The sequence below is a fragment of the Odocoileus virginianus genome, chromosome 30, assembly GCF_023699985.2.
Source record: "Odocoileus virginianus isolate 20LAN1187 ecotype Illinois chromosome 30, Ovbor_1.2, whole genome shotgun sequence".
NCBI classification, from domain to species: Eukaryota; Metazoa; Chordata; class Mammalia; order Artiodactyla; family Cervidae; genus Odocoileus; species Odocoileus virginianus.
In genome coordinates, this window is record NC_069703.1 from 35172239 (window position 1) to 35191763 (window position 19525).

A 19525-nucleotide genomic window follows, 5' to 3' on the forward strand; every position below is an offset into this window, starting at 1 on the left:
GATCGGCCTGCCTCTCCAGTGCTTTCGGCGGGCTCACTCCCTGGGCGCCTTTGCCCCGGTGGCCTCTAACCACCACCCCACTTGTTCTTTTCCCTCCACGCATCCACGCGGTTTCCTCTCCATGAAAGGCCAGTTCCTCCCCAAATGGGACACAAACCTCACATATTAGTCGCCATTGTCATCTACACCGTCTTTGTTGCTAACGGCTTCCTGAGCGTGCTTCGTTCCTGTATTGCAGTGTTTCTCCAACTTGTTGGTCTCAGAACTTCACACTCTTAAACAGATTATGGGAAGATTTCAAAGAGGTTTGTTTATGTGGGTTGTGAAAGTCGCTCAGTCGTGTCCGACTCTGCAACCCCGAATTCTCCAGGCCAAAATAATGGAGTGGGTAGCCTTTCCCTTCTCCAGGAGATCTTCCCAACCCAGGGATGGAACCCAGGTCTTATCATATTGCAGGCGGATTCTTTACCAGTTGAGCCACAGGGAAGCCCAAGAATATTGGAGTGGGCAGCCTATCCCTTCTCCAGCGGATCTTCCTGACCCAGGAATGGAACCGGGGCCTCCTGCATTGCAGGCAGATTCTTTACCAACTGAGCTCTCAGGGAAGACGTGGGTTATAGCTATTACTATTTACTGAACTTAGAACTTAAAATGGAGAAAATTTTGACACAACACAGAAGCACATATCCCACCATCCTTCATCACATATCTTGTAGACTCTGGGAAACAGCAATTGTGAGAGACTGGACATGAAAGGGCTTCCCTGGTGGCTCAGATGGTACAGAATGCCTGGCGGGTCCATGAGGTTGCAGAGAGTGGGACACAACTTAGCCACTAAACAACAACAAGGAAATTAACACGTGGATAAATGTTTAGAACAGAATCTGTTGCATATTGAGTGCTCTATAAATGTTAATGGGATGGCTACATAATTTGTGGGACTCAGGGCAAATTGAAAATGTTCCAAAATTAAGATGACAATGGCAGCGCTCTAAGCCAAGGGCAAGGTGATTCTGAGTGTGGGCTCCCGTGCAACTGCCCAGGTGCCATGGCCGCTGGAGCCTGCCCTGAATGTTAGCAATTACTATTGTTACTCCTAATGCCTTGAGAAATAATAGGAGCAAGTGAATATAATAATAGCAGCAAATATTTACTGACTAGAATCACTTTCTTACTCACATGCCAGAGCCCCTTTATCTTTTGTGCTTTAGAATCCCAGAGTCTTGAAAAGATGGTATTGGGGAAAGTAGAGAAAGCAAGCACTTTTTAGCTGGGGCTTGAGCTGGGCACTTTACCAAACTAGCAATCTGCTGCAGGTGGTGGTGGGAGCGGCAGAGGCAGGTGGGGGAGGAGATACGTCAAAGAATTTTGGAAGTGCAACACTTCCTCACAAAAGTGCTTCCACGTGCGGTTAAGAGCACCGTATTTCTTTGTGAGCACAATGCCAGAGTTGGTAATTTTTTTGAAAGCCAAATGTTAACCTCTGAAAACCGTCTGCTGGCACTGCTTCACTTCTTGAAGAAATTATGTTTCATTGGGATTTACATCAGAAAACCACTCTCCTTGCGTTCTATTCTTAGAACTGCACAAATAAGATCCAAGTGTAAAATACATGCCTATGAATTTCCTTGATGCTGAAACAACTCTCTCCTGATTTGTGGGTGATGGTACAGACATCACACCTAAGAGGGCTGTGCTGCTTGTTGGAGGGAGACTCAGGGATCAATTCTGTGTTTTTATTAAAGCCTTGGAATGATGTTATGAGCCTGTCTCCATAAACAAAACCAAAATCTTGAGTCAGTATATCAAGCTTAAGTTTATTGCTACAGTTGTTTAATTCAGACTGCCTCTGTCTCCATGAACAAACAATCAGTTAGAAGCATGCTCTTTAAATGTGTTTAATAAGTCATGCCTGGTGTTTCCTCTCACTCTAATGAGTAGGCAGCAAGCCAGGTTCCCCACATTGAGGACTCCGTGTTCCCTTTAAGACATTCCTTACCTGTGGGTTCAGAAACTTTAGGACACACGTAAACATAGAATCAATTTATCTATGTACAGGCCCTTTTTTGAAGTCCAGCTACCACTAGCTCTGCTGTGTGAGTGAATTCACCACTAATGTAACTTATTTATCTCATTCCTTAGATGATGTGTGCTAGCACATGGATTGCTACTTTAAATCTGCTTAAGATAAAAATCACTTGTTATATCTTAGCCTCCTTTAATGTCTCAAAATAATAATTCCCAATAAAATAATTCCCAGTTAATAAACATCCTGTATTTATTGTTAACATTTTGGAAATAGAGAAACTTTTAAAGACAACAAACATTACCTGTGATCATATCTCTCAGAACCAATTCTTTCTAAAACTTTTCCAAATTTCTGAGCATTTCTTTTTTTTTCTTTCCATTTATTTTTATTAGTTGGAGGCTAATTACTTTACAATATTGTAGTGGTTTTTGCCATACATTGACATGAATCAGCCATGGATTTACATGTGTTCCCCATCCTGATCCCCCCTCCCTGAGCATTTCTATAATGGTTTAAGTTGAGGTCATACTATACATACAGTTTAATGAAGTGTTTTTTCCCTCACTAAACATTTTATAAAGAATATCTTCTCTGACCATTAGAAAGTTTTAATAGAGTTTTTAATCATTGCAGTATTAATTATGAACTGCATTAAATTACCTGTAACAAAAATTTGAAATAATAATAGTGTTGCTCATGATAGCTTACACGTTATTGAGCACTTAAATGCCAGATATTTTTCTCACAAAAGAGAAAGAGGTAGCAGATTGTTACAACTTTTAGAGATCATTCTGCTCATAGTTTTCAATTATTTTAAGTCACATATATTAATTATTTAATCCTCATACCAAACCTATACACTAAGTTACTATTATTCTCTCCATTTTATAGATGAAGAAACAGGTATACAGTATGGTCTAAACGAATTAGAGTTTCACTTATTTGCTTTTTGTATGTTGAGAAGTCAGGAATAGGGAGTCCAGGAGTGGTATAGCAGCTTCAGGCTATCCAGGCTCCTCCTTCTTTCTTCTCCACTGTCCCCGGTGCTGGCTTCTATACTCAAATTGCCTCATAGTCACAAAATAGCTGCTGGAGCTTCCGGCATCATGTCTACATCCCAAGAAAAAAGAAAGAGTAGGAGAAAGTTCAAAAGACATATCCTACTCGAATCATCACCTGCCCCACAGCCTCAGCCACAGCACCTTCAGGATCCAGTCCAAGAGCAGAAGACCAGTGTCCCAGTTCAATCAATTAATCAGGTGAAGTTCTCTCTTACCCAACCTGTTTCAGACCTTCTATTCAGGCCTTCCATTGATTGGATGAAGCCCACCCACTTAGGGAGGGCAGCCTCCTTTACACCACACTCAGTTCTGTTTGTAAGGAATAAGAGGGAATGTAAGGATGTTATGGATACATTAAAAGAATACATTTTATTACATAGTTGTAGTATAACTGATTTATGTAGAAATGGTGATGATGACAATAAAAGTGAACACTGGATAAGAACTAACTACATGCATATACTGCCTGTAGTTACTGTTTATCATTTTATCTGCATTATCTAATTTGATCATTTAATCCCCATTCTACAGATAAAGAGATTGAAACTTTGAGACCCTATGAGGCTTCCTGACAATATATAAGGCTAAGGGGATAAAAGATAATTTAAGATAGTTCCCATGTTTTCAAGGAGTTCCTAAGTGGGTGAGGCACACAGTATTAGTAAAATTGAGTTTCAGGTTAGTTTTACATGGTTCATAATTGGCTTATTTTAATTTTAATCAGATTAGTTTTATATTGTCCAAGATACCAATCAACTACTATCCAATCCCAGAGTAACAATAGGCCAAGTAAAAAAAGCTTGCTTAAAATATCTACATGTTTTTTGAGTGTCGCTGAGCCTAAGTCAGAGACTATCTGAAGTAAACAAACAAGTAGACAAAGTCAACTTGACCAAGTTTTGCTGTACCAGATATTTGGTCAAACATTATGTTGTGTGTGTCTGTGAAGATATTTTGGGGGGAGATTAACATTTGATCAGGTAGCCTGAGTAAAGGAGGCTGCCCTCCCTAAGTGGGTGGGCTTCATCCAATCAATGGAAGGCCTGAATAGAAGGTCTGAAACAGGTTGGGTAAGAGAGAACTTCACCTGCTTAATTGATTGAACTGGAACATTGGTCTACTGCTCTTGGACTGGATCCTGAAGGTGCTGTGGCTGAGGCTGTTAGCTAACTACACGGGTGGGGGGCAGGAGGGTCACTCTAAAAAGGAGACAGACCTAGGCAGCACATTTCTTTTTTTTTTTTCCCATTTATTTTTATTAGTTGGAGGCTAATTACTTTACATCATTACAGTAGTTTTTGTCATACAAGGCAGCACATTTCTGTTACCGAATGCAAGTTCCAAGATCATGTGCCAGATGCACAGTGAGGTCAAATAGACCGAAACATTGGAGTTTTAAGCTGAGAAAGATTTATTGCAAGGTCATCCAAGGAGAACAGGTGGCTCATGCCGCAGACCCTGAACTCCCTGAAGGGTTTCAATAAATCATGTTTAAAGGTCAGGTGAGGGATGAGGGTCGCAGGGTGTGTGATCACCTCATGCACATGTCTCTCATTGGTTGATGGTGATCAGTCTTTAGGTGCCAGAAGGTCTGGGACTACATGCTCATGATCATCAAATGGTTAATTTTTTCCATTTGGTGGAGGCTTTTAGCATCTGAAAAATTCAGGAAATATGTTTGAGATACTATTATCTGGTCCTTCAAAGAGGGCTACCTACAGCAGAGGATACGGGGAGGGGTATGTCCCAGGAAGGCCCCAGAGGGTCCTTCATGGTTTCACATCCATGGTGGCTAAAGTCAACGCCTTGATCTATGCAGATTCCCTTTTTCTTATATTTTTGGGAAGCATCTCCTTCATGGGTCCCATGACTCTCTTACTAAGGGGAAAACTTGGACGAGGGAGGCTCTTGGGATCCCGTAGCTGCAGTTGGTCTTGGGCCACATCTGGCATTCTTCCTCTCCCTCCTCCTCTGTCTTCACACTCAGGTCACTTCTTCCAATCTTGATGGCTTGCCTGGTGGTGGTCTGAGCCGCTCACCACCATGTCCTCAGGTCAGGGTTGCAGCACTTGTCCACTCACAGTACAGTTGTCAGGGGACATCAAGGGAGACCTGACTAGGTCCCTGGGTTCCACATGCACTCCTCCCAATGCCAGTTAGGTATCACAGTAACCCTTCCTCTTATTGCCAGAGGGGCCGATCTGCTGGTTGTGAGACACTGTATCCAGGGCTAAGCATTGATCTTTGTTTCTGGCAGATTGGCAGCAGCCAGGTTGGTCTTGATAAGTGGAAATGTATGTCAGGGGTTGAAAACTACAGCCCTTGGGCCAAGTTGGGCTTGTAGCTTGTTTTTGTATGATCCTCATACCCTGGGGGCTCCGATAGTAAAAAATCTGCCTACAATGCCGGAGACCTGGGTTTGATCCTTGGGTTGGGAAGATCCCCTAGAGAAGGAAATGGCAACCCACTCCAGTATTCTTGACTGGGAAATCCCAAGGACAGAGGAGCCTGGCAGGCTATAGTTCATGGGGTTGTAAAGAGTCAGACTTGAATGAGCAACTAACAGTTTCAGTTTCATATTAAGAATGAGTCTTACATTTTTAAATGATTGAAAAAAATAAAAAGATTAATATTAATTTGTTTATTACCCAGCTCCCTCTGCTGAATGTCTGTTTCTTAAAAGCATGGACTTGTCTATTTTATTCATGCTGGGACAGTCTCACATCGCAAAAGCGTGTAAGAAAATGTGAATCTATGGAACCTTTGTGCATTGCTGGTGAGAATGTAAAATGGTGCAGCCACTGTGGAAAACAGTTCAACCCTTCCTCGATAAACTTAACATAGAATTATATAGAACATAAACATAGGAATACCCAGCAATTCTACTCCTGGTGTAGATACTACAAAGAATGAAAACAGTGTTCAAACAAAAATTTGGACATGAATATTTACAGCAACACTATTCACAATAACTAAAAGTGGAACAACCCAAATATTAATTGATGGCTGAGTAAATAAAATATATTATTCATGCAGCTTAATATTATTTAGTCATAAAAAGGAATTAATTACTACCACACGGATGAATCTTGAAAACATTATACTAAGTGAAACAAGCCAGACATAAAAGACCACATGCATTAATAAGAAATATCTAAATAGGTAACTACAGGGACAGAAAGGAGATTGTGGTCACCAGGGGCTGCTGGGGAAGGCCTGCTCAATGGGTATGAGGTTCTCTTTTGGGGTGAAGAAAGTGTGTTGGAAAGAGGAACACAAAAAGGAAAGAGGTTGTAGTGATGGCTGCACAACAACAACATTGTGATGTATTAGGTGTCCCTGAACGGCACACTTTACAATGGTTAAGATGGCCATACGACCCAGCAATCCCACTCCTGGGCATACACACCGAGGAAACCAGATCTGAAAGAGACACGTGCACCCCAATGTTCATCACAGCACTGTTTATAATAGCCAGGACATGGAAGCAACCTAGATGCCCATCAGCAGACGAATGGATGAGGAAGCTGTGGTACATATACACCATGGAATATTACTCAGCCATTAAAAAGAATTCATTTGAATCAGTTCTAATGAGATGGATGAAACTGGAGCCCATTATACAGAGCGAAGTAAGCCAGAAAGATAAAGACCATTACAGTATACTAACACATATATATGGAATTTAGAAAGATGGTAATGATAACCCTATATGCAAGACAGAAAAAGAGACTCAGATGTATAGGACAAACTTGTGGACTCTGTGGGAGAAGGCGAGGGTGGGATGTTTCAAGAGAACAGCATCAAAACATGTATATTATCTAGGGTGAAACAGATCACCAGCTCAGGTTGGATGCATGAGACAAGTGCTTGGGCCTCGTGCACTGGGAAGACCCAGAAGGATCGGGTGGAGAGGGAGGTGGGAGGGGGGGACCGGGATGGGGAATACATGTAAATCCATGGCTAATTCATTTCAGTGTATGACAAAAACCACTGCAATGTTGTAAAGTAATTAGCCTCCAACTAATAAAAATAAAAGGAAAAAAAAATTAAAAAAAAAAGAACAACAACAAAATAAAATGGTTAAGATGGTAAATTGTATGTTATGTACATTTTACCACAATAAAAAGAAGTCATTAAAAATAGGAAAAAAATTTAATGTATTGCTGAATGTTGGGACATCTGCATGGTTTCCAAATTTTCTTTATGAAAACTAACCCTGAGATGAATATCTTTGTACATTTTGGTTAGGACAAATTTTTAATTTGTTTTGAATCACTGAGTCAAAAAATATGAAAAACTTTAAGGGCTTGATAGACATGATCGAAATGCCCTTTGGGAAGCTGTACTGATTATACTCTTCTTATTCATTCAATATGAAACATGTGCAGAATTGATACTTTCTGCTAAAACTGGGAGTACACTGAGGAATAAGCCATAGTTCTCAGGGGACCGAAATATAACTGGGTGATACAGTATGTTAGGAGGCAGTAACAATAAGGGATAAGAAATGGAAGTTTAGGGTGACGCTGACACAAAGGGGGACTTAATTCACGGTTGGTTTGGAAGGGAGGTGATATTTGGCAGATCTAGGGGATTTCTCAGCCTGAGGCAGCCACTCTCACCAATTCTGGACATTATTTTAAAAAAGAAGTTTCAATCTTTTTGATTTTTCTAGATTAAGATTTTTACTTCTTTAAACTTATATGTATTTGATTTCTAGTGAAGATGAAGCTTTTCCCCGTATTTATTGACCATTTCTATTTCCTCTCTAGCCCATTTTTTTCTGTTCATGTGTAAACATTTTTCTCAGAAGTTTGGAGAGTTCTTTATATAGTAAGATTTTCATGGCAAATATATTCTGCTACTTTGTAATCTGTCTTCAAACCTTGTGTAGGTTAGTTTTTAAAGATAGTTTTATTGAGGTATAATTTATATACATAAATACCCCCATAGTAAATGTACAATTCAACAATTTTTAATAAAATTTAAAATGTACAATTTAATTATTTTTATGTATATACATCGGGCTTCACTGGTGACTCAGCCAGTAAAGAATCTGCCTGCAATGCGGGAGACCCTAGTTTGATCCCTGGGTCAGGATGATCCCCAGGAGAAGGGAATGGCTATCCATTCCAGTATTCTTGCCCAGAGAATCCCATGAACAGAGGAGCCTGACAGGCTACAGTCCATGGGGTTGCAAAGAGTCAGACACGACTTCTTTCTCTCTCTGTCTCTCTCTCTTTATATATATATATATATATATATATGCACACACATATATATATAGGGCATAAAATACATAGTAACTATATAGAATTGTGCAGGATGTTTTAAAAATATGTATATATTTTTCATTTTTTGTTATTATTTTTGAGCTCAAACTATTGTAGAGATGAAAAATACCGGAAAAAAAAGTCAACATTTTTTCTGGAACCATATTTCATAATCCGTTGTTATTTATTTTCCTGTCTGAAACATGAGAGGAGACACATAGCTATGAGGGAAAAAATCGCATTCGATTATTTTCACGTGCAGAGACCTTAGGCATGAAGAGCAGAATCGCAGAGATTTAATTGTTTGGCTTCAAAGCTGGTGCCCTGCAACTCCGACTTGGCTAGCAGGCAGCCCACAGGCGCGTGGGAGGATCAGATGACGGGGAGCCCTGGGCGAGAAGTTGCCGCCGTTACCCAATTCTGATTTAGAGCAAGATGACCTCTGTTTCAGCACTGCCCTGCGTTTTGACTTCCCTCCCTCTCCTGTGCAGCCACTGTCCTATTTTAAAGCACCTTTCCCTTTCTTTCAGTCTGATTCTTTCTAGAATCCTCTGGGCTTAGTGATAGCTGTTGGAGAGGAATGACTTCTGGATGATTCCCGCTTTTAGAGGGCATTTCAGCTCAAGTCCTGGCCTTGATGATCAGACCATAATCACCTCCAGGCCTGCGCTTTACATCTCCTGCCTCCTCTCCTGGGATTTCGTCCTTCTTTGCCCCATCCTGCCACACCACGGCGGCAGGGAGGCTGGGCTACCCAGGTCTGCCTTTGCTTCCTGCTCTTTCACTCTGTGAAGTCAGTATCTTTATCTCTTTTTGCAGTTGAGGAAGCTAAGAGGAGACAAGTGGGGCCAGGGAGGAACTTCCCTGGTGGTCTAGTGATGTAAAACCACACTTCCACTGCAGCGGGCACAGGTTCCATCCCTGAGCAGGAAATTAAGATGCCACACAATGTGACGGAAAGAAAAAAAAAAAAAACAGAGAATTCAAGGGATTTCACCAAGACCCACAGGTTAAAGCAGGGCAGACACTGTCTTTTGTTCTTGCTCATGCCCTGTTTGGGGAATCCCCTGTTTTCCATGTCTTGGTTAGAGGCAGAGCCTGTCTCACAGTATAGATACTTGCTTTCCCAGTCTCCCTTGCCGCGAAGGTGAGGACCTGTGACCTAAGCTTCACCCATCACACGCCCCTTTTCCGGGGTTAGACAGCAGGCTGGAACCACGCAGGAGCAGGGACCACAGAGAGCTCTCCCTGGTGGCAGTGGCCGTCACAAGAGTGGCCCGGACCAGCGCCCAGCCACCATGCAGTGCTCCGAGAGGAGTGGCTCCTCTGTTGGAAGTGAGGCATGGAACCTGGGGCTTAAACCTCAGCATCATGGGAGTCTTGGGAGTGAGTGAGGTCCCCAGGGCTGGGCTATGAACTGTCTTCTCTTTTTAAATATTTATTTTTATTTTTATTTATTTACTTATTAGACTGTGCCAGGTCTTACCTGCAGCATGCAGGATCTTTAGTTGTGGCTCGTGAACACTTAGTTGCAGCATGTGGGATCTAATACCCTGATCAGGGATCAAACCAGGGCCCCCTGCATTGGGAGTGTGGAGTCTTAGCTGCTGGACCACCAGGGAAGGCCCTGAGCTGTTCTCTTTCAATGGGCCACATAATTTTGGGTAATGAGCCTTTTAGTGTCAACTTCAACAGACTGAGAATCAGAGTACTTTCCCCTCAAATTTTTGGGATTACCTAAGCACCCCAGTATGCAAATACAATTCTGGGCAAAGGGGAAGGAGGTGGGCCTCTACTTATAATGAAGGTTTTATTTCTTTTCATCCACATAGATGAGAATTCAGAGCCAGATAAAGAATCCACCTGCAAAGCGGGAGACCTGTGTTCAATCCCTAGGCTGGAAAGATCCCCTCGAGGAGGACATGCAACCCACTCCAATATTCTTGCCTGAAGAACCCCCATGGTCAGAGAAGCCTGGCAGGCTACAGTCCATGGGATCACAAAGAGTCAGACATGACTGAGTGACTAAGCACACACACAGACAAATAAAGAAAACATTACATCTTGTATCCAAGTGGTATGGAGAAGAAAACATTAGTTGTGTATGGGAAATAATTCCCATGTTTTAATTTAGAGCTCCATTTTCTCCTACCCTCATAACCATAGTCATAATGAATGATTATTCATATTGAGAAGGAAAACCTGGTCTGGATCTGAAACTTCTATGCTGCTCATTAGGACATCCTCTAATTCTATTGAGTGAAACTGAGCTGAAAGACAGGGTCTATGTAGGAGCCAGATAGCATCTATCCTTCCACTTCACCCCCGGCTTGACCACATCTCTGACACCAGCCCACTTTAGGGATGCAATGGATGGTTCACTGGGAAATCCAGAAAGAGCTGGGGACATGAGAGGGAAGGGCAGGGCTGCTGATAATAAGCAAGTGTCTCAAAGCCTACAGATCTACATGGAATAAGCTCTCAGACCTGGGATCTTGAGGATGAGGGAGAAGAAGTATAGGAATGCCCTGTGGGAGGCATAAAGAAACAAGAACCACAAAGAACTCTCTTTGGTGTCTGAAGTGATCACAAGAGTGGCGCAAGAGCTTAGCTGGGGCCAAAAAGACTAACAAAAACTCGCAGAATGCAAATAATCAAGTGCTCATTGCCGTAGGAATTGTTAGTACTTAATTATCCTAAGAAGGTCCCAAGACATTACCCCTATCTGACAAATGAGAGCACAGGCCCATCGAGAGGTAAGCCCATTTCTAGTTAGTGACAACATCAGCATGGAAATGGGAATGTTGACTTCTTTCTAGGGTGATTATGCAATATTACTGCTGTTTCTGGTTAATTGAATGTCCTAATTACTTGTTCTTATTCACTGATATCACCAGAGCATCAGGCTTGTTGGGAGATTATGTAGCTTATATAACATTTTATAGAAAAACTCAAACGAACTTTTTGGCCAACCCAAGAATAAGTGTCATGGAAGATGGAGTGAACTTTGGAGTCACAGGTGGCTTTGAATCCTTATCTCGGCCACTTTCTAGCTCTGGTTAGGAACCCTTGGGGTAGTTCAGTTAGTTCCCTTGAACCTCAACTTTCTCATCCAAAGATAAGAATGAAACTTTTATCCCTGGTAGGATTTCATAAAGATTAGATGTAGTAATAATGTAAAGTGTCTTGCACATAGGTGACCAATAAATGTATATTAATGTTAATAGTTTCATTTCTTATCCATGATTAAAAGTTAATCAATAAGAGAATACTGAGACTTTTCTAGTGGTCCAGATGCTTAGGGCTCTGTGCTCCCAATGCAGGGAGTCTGGGTTTGATCTGTGGTCAGGGAACTAGATCTCACATGCTGAAACTAAGATCCAACACAACTAAATAAATAGATAGATATTAAAAAAGGAAAAAAAAAAGAGTACTTAGATCAGTACCAGATATTAATGTAGTTTTATTTCTGCTGGGAGGGACCCAAGGTCAAGAAACATGGGCATTAAAAAAATAAAAGGTGAGGGACTTCCCTGGTGGTCCGGTGGTTAAGACTCTGTGCTTCCATGGCAGGGGACATGGGTTTGATACCTGGTTGGGGAACTAAGATCCCACATGCTGCATAGTGCAGTAAAAAAAAAAGAAAAAAAGTACACCATACATTTGAAAAAAAAAAACCCAAAATGGAAAATAAAAGGTGAAAACTTAAATATTTACAAAATTGAAGAGCATAGTCAAGGCTGCTGTGTTTAGATGTTCAGGTTGTATATCACACAACACAGGGGTATAGTTTACATAGACTATAATGTAGATGGTGGCCTCTGGATTTGTTCAGAGTACAAACTGAACCATCATGTGTGGTAGCTCTCAGTATAATAGGTAATTAATAACCTATTAATTCAATGAATTAATTGGGTATTTTATAAAAGGAGACCAGAAAGCAATTAAAGATGTCTTCAGATTTTATGATTGCAAGGGCCCTTGGGGATTATCTATCAATAATCTATCTATCTGTGTTCTCATCTGTCAGTTTGAATTCCTCATTTTTCAGATGAGGAAACTGAAATCCAGAGAGAGAAAGAGACATAGCTCATCCCAGGCAGAACTGGGACAAGAATCATGTCTTTGGTTTTTTGCTTCTTGCCCTTCCTATTGATAAAGAATTTTTTTTTGTTGGTAGGAGCTAATCATAAACTTCCATAGAGAAGGAGGGTTTTAGCACCTTTGCTTCTTTTAATCTTTGTCAGTAGCAGACTCAGGATGGCTATGCAGAAATTTGTTCAGTTCTGAGTCTTTGCAAGTTTTCTCACAATTCCTGTTGAGCAACACCCTCAAAAACATTTTGTTTGCTTCTGCTTTGACTTGATACTAGCTGGCAAGCTGTGTGGTTTAGTAATACCCTCAGTCAGGTTGCTAGCTTGGTAGTAATCTGAGAACAGTATCTCTGAAGGCCAGCTGAACTCCCTTGAAGTTTGCTATGGAGAGTTGACAAACTGCTGCAAATTACAATTCAGAATCAAACAGGTAGAGCCTAGTGGGGCCTATGGGAAGCTGCAGGAAAGCTGATATCAGGCAGGCAGTAAATGCCTGGGCTTCAAATTAATAGCTGGCTATGCATTGCCAGTTCATTTTCTCTATCCTCCACTGCCAGAAATCAGTCGGTAAATGGATAGGTTGGAAGCAATATGCCACTAGTTGCCATAGGGGTGCCAGGAAGGTTAATTGGTCACTATCAGTGGGATAGATGTGAGGAATTCAGAGGGTGGAAAAAGTCCCGAGGGCTGGTGCCTTGGGGAGGGGACTGTGAGCAGGAATTGAACCTGATCCATGGTGAGAACATTGGGTAGGCCTGAAGCACAGGAGATAGAAAAGATGAGATGGGGAATGCATTCTGGGTGGGGGAAATGACAAGCTCAAAGGCTTAGGTAGAAACATACAAGATGTGTTTGGGAAATGAAATATGGCTCAATCTAACTGGGATAGTGAGAAGTGAAAGGAAGCTTGGTCTAGCTCGGTAGGTTCTTAACCTCCAAACTATGGGGCTTTAACTTTACATTGAAGATAATGGAGACCTATGAAAGGCTGACTTGGTGGGTAAAGATTCTGCCTGCACTGCAGGAGACACAGGAGATGCAGTTTCGATCACTGTTTTGGGAAGATCCCCTGACGGAGGGCATGACAACCCACTCCACTATTCTTGCCTGGGAATCCCATGGGCGGAGAGGCCTGCCGGGCTATAGCCCGTGGGGTCACAAAGAGTCAGACACGACCGAGCACACAGCACATGTGAAAGATGTAGGCAGCATTGGTAAGTAACTTCTATTCAGTCTCTGAGTCTTTTACCTAAATCGAGGTAGAAGAATGGGAAGGGATGCCCCGTGACCAAGAGGGTAGCCTGTGCTGGTCATTTGTTTATTGCTTTCAGTCCTTATGCTCTGCTATATATCAGTGAGAGAGAAATTGTGTTTTCCAGATTCCCGAGCTAGCTGGTTTCTGTTTAGGTTTTGCCAACATAAGGCACTGCAAGATGAAAGGAAGAGAGAACTGACCACCTTGCTGACTCTGGTTTCTCGCGGCATCAGTGACAGCAGAACAGCTGAGAAGACAGTGGTGGTGGTGGCCGCTCTGGCTGTAGTGACAGTGGCAGCAGCGAACCTGGGTGGTGGCTGCGGACAGGAAAGCAACCCGAAAGCGTAGGCTCCCAGACTCCTGCTCGGACAACCGGGCTCCAACAGCCAACAGGCGCCTTCGGGATACTGTGTCCCTGGGTTTTAGGTAACACTTCTGCTCCTCTAGCCCAGAGTGGTGATGGTTTCCTGAAGTTAGTGATCTTTGAGAGATCACCCCTTTTCTCTTTTGCCCCTTCATCTCTTCTAATACTCTTGTAGCCATTTCCTTTATTAATTACTTCTGTTTGAAATGCTTAAAACTGGTTTTCTTTCCTTTAATTAGATCCTGAACCAAGAACTTCCAGATGTTCAAGCTGGATTTAGAAAAGCCAGAGGAACCAGAAATCATATTGCCAACATTCATTGGATCATAGAAAAAGTAAGAGAATTCCAGAAAAACATCTACTTCTGCTTCATTGACTATGCTAAGACCTTTGACTGTGTAGATCACAGCAAACTGGAAAATTCTTAAAGAGATGGCAATACCAGACCACCTTACCTGCCTCCTATATGGAGAAACCTGTATGCAGAGAAACTTTATGCTGGTCAGGAAGCAACAGTTAGAAATGGGACATGAAACAACAGACTGGTTCAAAATTGGGAAAGCAGTACGTAAAGGCTGTAGTGACACCCTGTATTGTCACCCTGTTTATTTAACTTCTATGCAGAGTATATCACGTGAAATGCCACGCTGAATGAAGCACAAGCTGGAATCAAGATTGCCGGGGGAAATATCAATAACCTCAGATATGCAGATGGTATCACCCTTATGGCAAATAGCAAAGAGGAACTAAAGAGCCTCTTGAAGGTGGAAGAGGAGTTTGAAACAGCTGGCTTAAAGCTCAACATTCAGAAAACTAAGATCATGGCATATGGTCCCTTCACTTCATGGCAAATGGAAAAGGAAAAAGTGGAAGCAGATTTTATTTTCTTGGGCTCCAAAATCACTTCAGATGGTGACTGCATCCATGAAATTAAAAGACACTTGCTCACTGCAAGAAAAGCTATGACCAACCTAGACAGCATATTAAAAAGCAGAAACATTACTTTGCCAACAAAGTCCCTCTAGTCAAAGGTTTGTTTTTTCCAGTAATCATGTAATGGATGTGAGAGTTGGGCCATAAAGAAGGCTGAGAGGCAACAAATTGATGATTTTGAACTGTGGTGTTGGAGAAGACTCTTGAGAGTCCCTTGGACTGCAAAGAGATTCAACCAGTCCATCCTAAAGGAAATCAGTCCTGAATATTCATTGGAAGGACTGATGCTGAAGCTGAAACTCCAATACTTTGGCTACCTGATGTGAAGGACTGACTCATTAGAAAAGGCCCTGATTCTGGGAAAGATTGAAGGCAGGAAGAGAAGGGGATGACAGAGGACAAGATGGTTGGATGGCATCACCAACTCAATGGACATGAGTTTGAGCAAGCTCCGGGAGATGGTGATGGACAGGGAAGCCTGGCGTGCTGCAATGGGGTCACAGAGTCGGACATGACTGGGCGACTGAACATCAACATATAGCACCTAGCATACTTTATTTACTTGGTTTCTAGGACACTACACAGCTCAAAACATTTCCTTAGTGATAATCTCTATACCATGTTTTACTTTTTGTTTTTCTGTCTTTGTTTGCTTTTTTGGTCTTATTGAACCATGTCTTATAACATCAGCTTTATTGTGTTATTGTGTTAAGCAGGTCCAGGGTTGCATAGAGTCCTTTGAGGATATAGATTAGAGTAGCTGCAGGGTCAATTGCAAAGCCAACACTCCAAATAAAAACAGATCTTAGTGAAAATTTCAATTTACCTTGAATAACTTCCTAACCATATAAGCAAGATTTTCTTGCCAATATTAGATGTATTAGGTTCACAATCTCTTAGCTACTTCATTGTGGTTAAAATGTTGTCTATATTTTGATCACCTCAAACCTAAAAATTTTGTGCATCAAAGAACACAGTGAACAGAGAGAAAAAGCAACCTATGAAATAGGAGAAATTATTTAAAAGTCATATGTCTGATAAAGGATTAATATCTAGAATAAATAAAGAATTCTTAAAACAAAAGCCCCTAAATACTCTGGTAACAAATAGGCAAAAGACTTCACTAAACATTTCACTGAAGGTGACATTCAAGTGGCCAGCAAGCACATGAAAAGATGCTCAACACCACTAATCACCAGGTTTGTCCTTTATAATTATGGATATTTATTATTTGTTTTGATGTAAGTTGGATTAGTCATTGTTGAAGAGAAATTATGTGATTATTAATTAATTGGTTAGATTTTGGGAATAGAAGGCTTGGAAATATGATCATCAAAATGAATACAGGGAATCCTATAATTGTTGCAGAGAAATGCAAATCAAAACCACAATGACATATCACCTCACGTTCATTAGAAAGGCTGCTAAAAACCCAGAAAATAAGATGGTTTGGTGAGGATATGGTGAAATAGGAACCCTTGTGCACTGTTAAGATTGTGCAATGTTGCAACCACTATGGAAAACAGTATGGAAGATCCTAAAAAAATTAAAAATAGAACTGAGTGTGTATATCTGAGATAAATGAAAGCAGAGTCTCAAAGAGATACATGCATACAATCATATATATAGCAGCATTATTCACAATTGCCAAGAGGTAAACCACTCCAAATGTCTGTTAACAGATGAGTACAATATAGAAGGAAGAAATAAAGGATAAAGAAAATACAGTATATACATACAATGGAATATTATTTAGCCTTAAAAAGAAATCTTGTCATATGCTACTACATGGGTGAAAGTTGAGGATGTTATGCTAAATGAAATAAACCAATCACAAAAAGATAAATACTGTATGATTTCACATATGTGAAGTAGATTCATTGGGTACCAGGGGCTGGTGAGCGGGGCAAAAGTTGAGAGCGTTGTTAAGTGAGTACAGGGTTTCAGATTTACAAGCTGAAAAAGTTCCGGAAATCTGTTTCACAGCAATGTAAATATACTTAACATGACTAAACTGTACATTTAAAGATGGTTAAGATAGAAAATCTTCTGTTAGGTGTTTTATACTACACACAAAAAAATAGCCTTCATTTTGCTCTATATCAAGGATTTTGTGGGGGAGTCACTAATTCAATCTTTACTCAAATGTAACTGGAACTTAAGTGTCTTGATAATACTTCCTGTTACTAGATGGCCATGCTAAATTCCATCACAAATAGTATAAACCAGTAATCATTCAATCAACAAGAGTTTCAGTTCAGTTCAGTCACTCAGTCGTGTCCGATTATTTGCGACCCCATGAACCACAGCACACCAGGCCTCCCTGTCCATCACCAACTCCCGGAGTTCACCCAAACTCATGTCCATTGAGTCGGTGATGCCATCCAACTATCTCATCCTCTGTTTTTCCCTTCTCCTCCTGCCCTCAATCATCAAGGGTTTAGAGAGCTTCTTTCTGGTATGCACGGTGGGCATCTGTTAGGTTCTGGAGTTACAGAACTGAGTAAACCAATTTTGTCCAGGAACTTGGAGGCTTACCCTGTAGTGCTGGCTGATTCTGTTAGAAGCAAATCAGTACAGGCCATTGCTGACACATTCCTGGAAACCTGAATCATGTCCACTCCCTCTGCTGGGTTCAACTGCTGATAGAGTTGTGGGGGCTAAAGAGAACTCTCATCGGTCAGTGTACCTGGATGACACTGTCTTCTGCTGCTGTTGCTGCTAAGTCGCTTCAGTCATGTCCGACTCTGTGCGACCCCATAGACGGCAGCCCACCAGGCTCCCCCGTCCCGGGGACTCTCCAGGAGTGGGTCGCCATTTCCTTCTCCAATGCATTAAAGTGAAAAGTGAAAGTGAAGTCGCTCAGTCATGTCCCATACTTAGCAACCCCATGGACTGCAGCCTCCCAGGCTCCTCCGTCCATGGGATTTTCCAGGCAAGAGTACTGGAGTGGGGTGCCATTGCCTTCTCCACAGCCCAACAAATTTAGGATAAGGCTGACTTCTTCTAGAATGTTCTAAGTTCCTCTTATATCCATCAGATAAGTCTGTTAAAAATGATTCTTTCCAAATATGTGACCAGTTGAACCTGGTATTCCCCACAATCCTCTGGTTTCGTGGTCTGTCTTTGGATCAGCAAGAATTGCCTGAACAGCCACTCTGGCTGCCTTCATTTTTGTCTGCAGCTCTCCGACCTCTTCTATTTGCAACAGAACTTGAGCAGCTTCACAGAGAACTGCATTTCCTGTGTCAAAACCAAGAATATGCTCGTCTGAAGCATCAGGCAAGCCTCCTTTTGTTTGGCTTGCCCCAGCAACTACATCCTGTGTGAGGAGCTCCTGGACCACAGTGAGAATTGCCTTAACCATCACCTGGACCTTAGTCATTATCAGGTAGTCACCATGACACTGAATCTGAAGAAGGGTAGCAAAGCCTATACCCCAGCCTTCCAAGCAGGATTATTTACATCCAAATTGATGCAGGGCTCTGCAGTTTTAGTTGTACTGTCTACATGTTTGGGTTTCCCTGGTGGCTCAGAGGGTAAAGTGTCTGCCTGCAATGTGGGAGACCCAGGTTCGATCCCACGGTCGGGAAGATTCCCTGGAGAAGGAAATGGCAACCCACTCCAGTATTCTTGCCTGGAGAATCCCATGGACGGAGGAGCCTGGTAGGCTACAGTCCACGGGGTCGCAGAGTCAAATGCGACTGAGCGACTTCACTTTCTTTCTTTCTACATGTTTTGCATTATCAGGTCCCAAGTCCTTATAGTTTTCAGCATTATCTGCATAATCAAGTCTCATGGCTGAACCAAGAAGCCAGTCAATTGTTACCTGGAGGTCTTGAATCTGGAAAAAACAGTTCCTGTCTGTGAGATATCTTTCGAAGAACTTGTTGAGTCACTGCTGTGAATGTTTCATAAAGTCTTTCTGTCTTCAGTCTTATCTGCTGGAGTCTGTTGTTCTGGTCTTCAAACCAAACCATGGTTTCTAACTCTATTTCATCTTTTCACTGTAGCTGGTAGGGGTCAGTGGTCCTGGCCCCCCAGGCTCCGGCCAGGAGGGAAGAGGGGGGGAGGAGTGGGCGATGCAGGCACTAGCAACATTGTGAGAGCAGCCTGGTGGTTCTTTGGCCTTCGTAACTCCTGTGACCTTACTTCTGTTCCACCTAAGTACCCACTGCCACGGTCACACCCTGGACCTTGTATCATCACCACACCCTCTCATCCTTTGCAATTTTTATTTCTTTATTTATTTGACCCAGTTGCTCCCACACAGTTCTTCAAACTGGTTAAAATTGCCAAGATCCTGGCCTCTCCGTGGTCTCCCTTTCTACTCACTTTCCTGTTGGCAGACATGAAGAGACCTCTGCCAACCCCCAGCTGTATCGCAGAGGCTGCCGGGGCTCTGCCCATGTCATCTTGGATTCCTTTCACTGTCTAGGGGCACACAGCCCCCCATGTGCCTTCACTGCCCACAGCCAGCACCTCTGACTCTTGTTGGAGCTTTGCCCTCAGG

The 19525-nt window shown here is 42.1% G+C and overlaps 1 pseudogene; it reads right to left on the minus strand.

Annotated features, from left to right (window-relative positions):
* Positions 1-16040: 16040 nt before the first annotated feature.
* Positions 16041-18992, minus strand: LOC110125467 (RNA transcription, translation and transport factor protein-like; annotated as a pseudogene).
* Between the last annotated feature and the right edge of the window lie 533 nt (positions 18993-19525).